General features: G+C 40.9%; 1 pseudogene; it reads left to right on the forward strand.

Moving 5' to 3' along the window:
- The first annotated feature begins 3,970 nt into the window (after positions 1-3,970).
- Positions 3,971-5,199, forward strand: LOC118540338 (bublin coiled-coil protein pseudogene; annotated as a pseudogene).
- The last annotated feature ends 1,352 nt before the right edge of the window (positions 5,200-6,551 follow it).

A 6,551-nucleotide genomic window follows, 5' to 3' on the forward strand; every position in this document is an offset into this window, starting at 1 on the left:
CTTCCAGTAACACTCTCTTCCCTTAGCTCCCAGGACTCCACCCACTCCTGTTTTTCCCTCCCGCCTTGTCGGAGGCGTCACAACGTACTAGGGTAAGACGAAGTGCCAGAAGTGGCAGAAAGTCTCCACGAACTTGTTCTTCAACAATCATCAGTGCCCTGGATTGCATGAGATTAGTGTCACCTATAACAATACCATAATGTGCATGAATAAAGAGGACACTGCAGTTTCATGACCTCAAAATTATTACGTAAATGTCTAATATGAAAATGTGATTAGTTTATTACAAAGAGGTAGACAAGTCCTAGACAGGTCAGTTGATGTTGCTCTTTATATGACGTCCTATCTAATGAGATGAAAGTCAAAGTTTAGCTTTGCAATAAAAGCGAATTTCAGATTTGCAAGAAATACCTTTTTAGCCCAGATGGTCTAGAAAGTAGAGCCAGAAGTAAGGATTCAGTTGCTAATGCTTATTTGAGAGGTGCACATCCAGGACAGTGAGGTGAGGAAAAAGGCAAAGCTAGGCAAGGAAATACAGGACACACTGTGCTGCATGACACACGACAACACTTGACATCAGCTGGAAAGCAACCTGACTGTCCACATGCAGGACTGGGAGGTAGTCCACAGCAGAGGGAAGGAAGGGTGAGTTTATTTGCTCAGCTCCCACCTGTGTCCCATTTCTCACTATCCAAGGTTCGCTCTTCAGACAGGTAACTCCCACACTCTGGCTCTGGTTGTGTGGCCCCATGGGAGCCAATCCCCACATTCCCTGGTGTTCCTCTGAGTCTGAAAGTGGAAAGGCAACTCAGTATGAGTGAGTCATCAAGTGAAAGAGAAGGAGTCAGGGAATCTGAGATAGGACAAGCCCACCTGCAATCTTTGACTTTCTAACTTCTTTGAGATAGGATCATCCAGACTAAGATTTAGCACCTCCAGAATTAGTTACCTCCTTTTGTTAGGAAGTTTTAACTTATCTTGAGTTAAAATCTGACTCCTAATGATCATGCTTTTATTGCTACCGTCTATGCTACTTGCATTAAGTGCCAGGCAGTGGACTGAGCACATCACTGACGCCGTCTCATGTATGCCTTACATGAACCTTGTGAAGTTAGTATGGCTGTCTTTAGGACAGAGATGAGAGTAATCAAGCTTAAATACATCGACTAGCAGAGCCAAGTTTTCACAACTATTGAAGGGTGAGCTGGCACATGAATATGAGCAGTCTAACTTTGAGTTTAGACTGAACCGCTGTGCTAGACGATCACCCTTCACAGCCCTGTCGCTCAGGATTTCTTCCCTGGATGACACAGAGGCTTACCGTCTCATCAAAATACAACCCTTCAATATCAGAGGTAGCTGTCATGGCCTAAGCCATGACCCCACAGCCCATTCTTTATTTTCATGATTACCTTGGTCAAGCCATGTTAGTTCTTTAAAGGTTCTTGGAGATCATCTCTTTATACAGCCATTTCCCACCTTTGAGTACAAATGAGGAGAAAAGAAAAATCATCCTCTGTTTTCTGTTTTAATTCGGTCTTTCTGCAAGTAACAGCACACACACACACACACACAAACACACCTGCACATACACGCACACCACTTCCTCAATCTTTTCCCATGGCACCTGGTACTAGAACCTGATATGCAGGAATTTACGGCTGTACTTCACAGCTTGTTTTTTTACAGCATTTAGAAGTGTTTTTGTGTTTCTAGCAGAATTATTAAGTGTTACTATATTAAATTCATTTACATTGCTTCTATTTTATTTCCAGGAAATTCTGATTTCTCAAGGGTTGTGTAAAACTAATTGCCAAATCCCAGAACAAGAAAATTAATGTTAGAATAATATTTTCTTCTCTGCTTATTTGAAAAGTTATAACTTCTCCATGGTCACAATCTTCATTAATTAAATCTCTGATAGGTACAGCACATTAAGTCATTTAAGGTAAAAGTTACATTTTAGAATGGAGAAGTACAGGAAATAGAGTACAGAGCTGTGCAAACTTTGCTTCGAATCTCAGCTCTGTGACTTACTAGATGAGTGCTCTCAGAAAAAGTTACTCCAATTAGCTAACCTTGCTTTTGGCAAATTGAGGATAATGGTTTCTATCTCACAGGATCTGGGGAGAGATGAACACAAGATAACAGTTGTTCTTGACTCAATTTTAATAGTCAATAAATGGACTCTATTTTTGATGATGGCTATTCTTACAATACCTTCATGACATTTAAAGTAAGCAAGGTTTGTTACCCTCAATAATACCCATTAATATCTTTAATATGAAAACATTCACCTTATCAAATTTCAAACCTCAAGCACTCCTCACCATACTTGGCGGCTTTATCCATTTTTTAGGCAAACTAATGCAAAATATTTCCATATAGCTGCATATTCAGAGATGTCCCCTGGGAATTAGCAATGCCCCACATATATTGTTAGGTATTCCATGAGAAAAGTTCCAAAATTAATAAATGTGGGAAACCACATGATATTCCCTCTTGAAAATTTACATGTACAATAACATAATAAAGGTTCAGAGATTCCTTATAGTAAAGAACCGATTTAAATTTGTGCTAACCCAGTGTCTTTTGGAAATTATTTGGCCAGAAAATATTTTTTTTCATAGAACATCTATTACTATCTCTCTGGACATTAGTGTTACACAGGACCCAGTTTGGGAACACTTCATTAGAACATGTGAAGATAGAGTGACTATAGGGACCATGGAAGAGTTGTATGGAAATAATTATTTGGAGTGTGCTTCCCTGATGCTAAGGAACTCTGAGTTACAATGTAATTATATGGCACTAGCACAGTTGCATTTCTCAAGGAAGTCATTTTCATGCAGATTACTGGTGGGAAATAAAACAGCCTATTATGCATAAGGCAATTCTATTGGTTCAGGCACTGTGAAAGCGATCTGTTCACTTTGGTAGTGCCCATACAAATTTTGCTGTTTTGTTTTTAATAATATTGGTTTAATTTGTGATTCTATATGTCAAATACTGTTTTACCTTTTAAAAGTAAGCAGTCACACTAGGAAATTTCATATATTTTGTAAAGGTAGTTCCTGCTTCCTAGCTGATCGGCAAAGGTGAGCAGGCAAAGGCGCAGACTTGGAGCCAGAGACCTGGCACAGGGTAAGCTTTGTTGGTCGTGAGCTGCCATACCCTTTGGAGATCAGTCCCCCATCTGTGAGTCTGGAACAAAACAACCTATGTGGTAGCATTTTACATAGCGGTAAATTCTATGTACACATAAGGTGTTAGTATCAAAGTCACTATTGCTAGACAGTGGAGAATAAAGATCTACATATGTGTATGAACAAGAAATAACAATCGTGATTACACATTTGAGGGGGATTCTATTCCTCTTTGCTCATATTTCTAAGTGGGGATTTCTACTCCATTCCCCAAGATGGATCTATATCTGAGGACCAATTTCAGCCTTTCTCATTGCTCTTCACATAAAAATTGATTTATCTGATCAGGGAGAAGTTGGCATCTGATATCCATTGGTCTCCTGTCATCTACTGGTTATGATGTTCATTGGGACATCAATGCCCAGCTCCTTGCTCTCTGCTCATGGCTTTCTGCTTTTCTTCTCTCCCAGGTGGCCTCACTGGCCAGGCTGGGACCCTTGGAGGGGGGGCGGGTAGGGAAAAATGAAAGGAGCCTGCAGTTTGGGGTGGATAATTTCAATTCAGAGATGACATTATTAGCAACCCTATTTTCTTGCTCCAAATGTAAGCCACATTCTCCAGTCTAGCTCCACCAGCAATAAAAATAACATCTTTTATTTCCTGGCGTCCTACTTCCTCCCCCACCCCCCCCCCCCGGGAGAAAGAGTGTGATTGGCTTTTCAGAGAGGAATCTAGTGACAAAGAGCATTACTTATAAAAACCACACATCAAGTCTATAACAAAAAGGACAGACCACACCAAGCATTGTTGAGGATGTGGAGAATATGGACCCCTTATATGCTGCTGGTGGGAATGTAAAACGGTATAGTTGCTTTGTTGTTTTGGAAAAGAGTTCTGCAATTTCTGAAAATATTAAACGGGAACTTACTAGCTACCCAATAATTCCACCCCTGGAAATTCACCCAAGAAAAATAAAAGCATGTGTCCACACAAAGATATGTATGTAAAAGTTCTTGGCATTTTTATCTATAATAGACCAAAATTGGAGACAATCTAAATGTCTGTCAAGAGATAAATGCGTTAGGGGTAACTGGTGGACTAGGCCCCCCCCGCCCCGGGAGGAGCATACTGCTCTTGATCTTGGCGTTGTGAGTTCGAGTCCCTATTGGGTGTAAAGATTACTAAAAAAAAATAAACTTTGAAATAAAAAGAGATAAATGCATTTAAAATGTTGCATATTCATATATGGAATACTATTTAGCTAAAAAACAATGAACTACTGATACATGCTAAAACATGGATAAATCTCAAAAGTATTATGTCAGATGAAAGAGACTGGATGAGAAAGCCCACATATTATGTGATTCTATTGACATCAAGTGATCAGAAAAGGCAAATTCATAGAGTTAGAGAGCATAACTGTGGTTCCCTAAGGCTGAGGAAGGAGTGGGAATTAACTGAAAATAGGCACAAGGGAGTTTTTTGGGGAGATGAAAATGTTCTAAAATTGGATTGTGGTGATAACTGCACAACTCTGTATATTTACTAAAAATCACTGAATTGTACTTATAATCAGTGAGTTATATAGTATGTAAATGAAAACTCAACAAAGCTGCTAATAATTAGCAAAGCCACATAATAGTTTAAAAACTGGTGTGCTTAACATAACTATTGAAGTATAGGAATTTTATTTGAAAATATGTCTTCACCGGCACCTCCTCCTTTCGCCGGGCACCTGCTGTCTGTGCGAGGTTGCTTCATTCCATAGTCGCACGGCCCTTGCAAGGGTGCCTGAGCCTGCAAAGTCGGGCACCAACGGGTACCTGAGCGTGCCGGTGGAGGCGAGCGTGGGAGGCAGGGACGACAGCTTCCAGGAAGCAAAATATCTTACCATCAGCTCCGTGTTGGACCAGATCAACTGCTGTCTGAACCACCTGGAGGAGAAGAACGACCACTTCCATGCCCGCCTCCAGGAGCTGCTTGAGTCTAACCGGCAGACACGCCTTGAGTTCAGCAGCAGCTCCGGGAGATCCCTAGCGATCTCAGTCCCTAGGCTCTGGAAGCCCCCCAACCAGGCCCAACCCTGCCTCCCTGGGCTAGGGGCTCTGGCCTGGGCACTCACCACCTAGCTTAGATACCTTCTCAAGGGCTGTCCTATAGGTCCCCTGGTGGGTCTGCCTGCCTGGGCCACCTTTCTGGTACTACCCTTGGTGTGTTTGGGCAGCCCCCACCACCCAGCATCTCCTCCTGGGGTCAGGTGTGGGCCTGCCTACCTTGCCTGCCTACCCAGTTCCAGGGCACTCCCCACTCTGCCCAGGCCTTGAGCATCTACATTAAATGGGTCTCTAACACACACACACACAAAAAAAAAAAAAAGAAAGAGAGGAGGAGAGAAAGAAAAAGAAGTGAAGAAGAGGAGAGGAGAGGAAAGGGAAGAGGATTTCAAGCAATATTATAGTTCTTTGGATGATTATTGTCTTCCACCATTTAATAAATCATAATAATTGTACAAGAGTGTACATGCAGGTGCAAATTCTGCTACTAGTAAAATACAGTCAGCTGGATTTTTTAACTAATCTACAGGCAGCCCTGATTTGCAGGTCCATTTTGCAGCCCCTTCACATCCGAGCGGAAGGGTCCAGGTGTACTCCCTACCCCAGAAGCTCTTTCAACATGGAGTTCTGTGAGAGTATTAAATTTGGAGAAATCCTATTTTTTCAGGATTTTCTTAATTTTGATATGAAATGGGTATATACATCCTTACAACTACTTAATATAGTCTCCAGTGTATGGCACCTTGCTTTCTGAGAGGCTGTGTGTAAATTCTCTGGCTAATCCCTAATGCCTTTAACACCCTTGCTAATACTACATGAAATAGTACATGATAGACCAGCTACAGGAAATATCTCAGTAAAATAACAGTTTTATATCTACAACGCCTTGAAGAGTGGTATCTCACATTTTCCATGACTTGTTTTTGTTTTTGAAATCAAGAAAATGTTTATAAAGCTAGACAGAGGTCTGATTCAATAAACTGGTAATTTATTAAACAACACTTCTGAAGTTTAAGGGCCATGCCCAGAAGACTTATTTTCTCCAGGGACCTTACTGGTAGATTTAAGCACATTAATAATAACAGAAGTATTTTTATATACAGTAGGCTGCAATGACAAACTATTACCTAAGTCCTATAGTTTGTAAGCCAGACGAATAGTCAACACCAAACCTGGAAAGCGGTTACTTAGGTTCAATTGTTATTTTTTTCATGCTCCATGGCTGCAAACTCAGACAGAAACTGACCATGCAGTTGTTAAAGTGAGTATGAAAATGATCATCATAAACCAGAAGTAAAACACTGACAACTAACCAGCTGTAGTGTTATCTGTGCTTTTATTTTCTATATAT

The sequence above is a fragment of the Halichoerus grypus genome, chromosome 5 (genome assembly GCF_964656455.1).
Source record: "Halichoerus grypus chromosome 5, mHalGry1.hap1.1, whole genome shotgun sequence".
NCBI lineage: Eukaryota > Metazoa > Chordata > Mammalia > Carnivora > Phocidae > Halichoerus > Halichoerus grypus.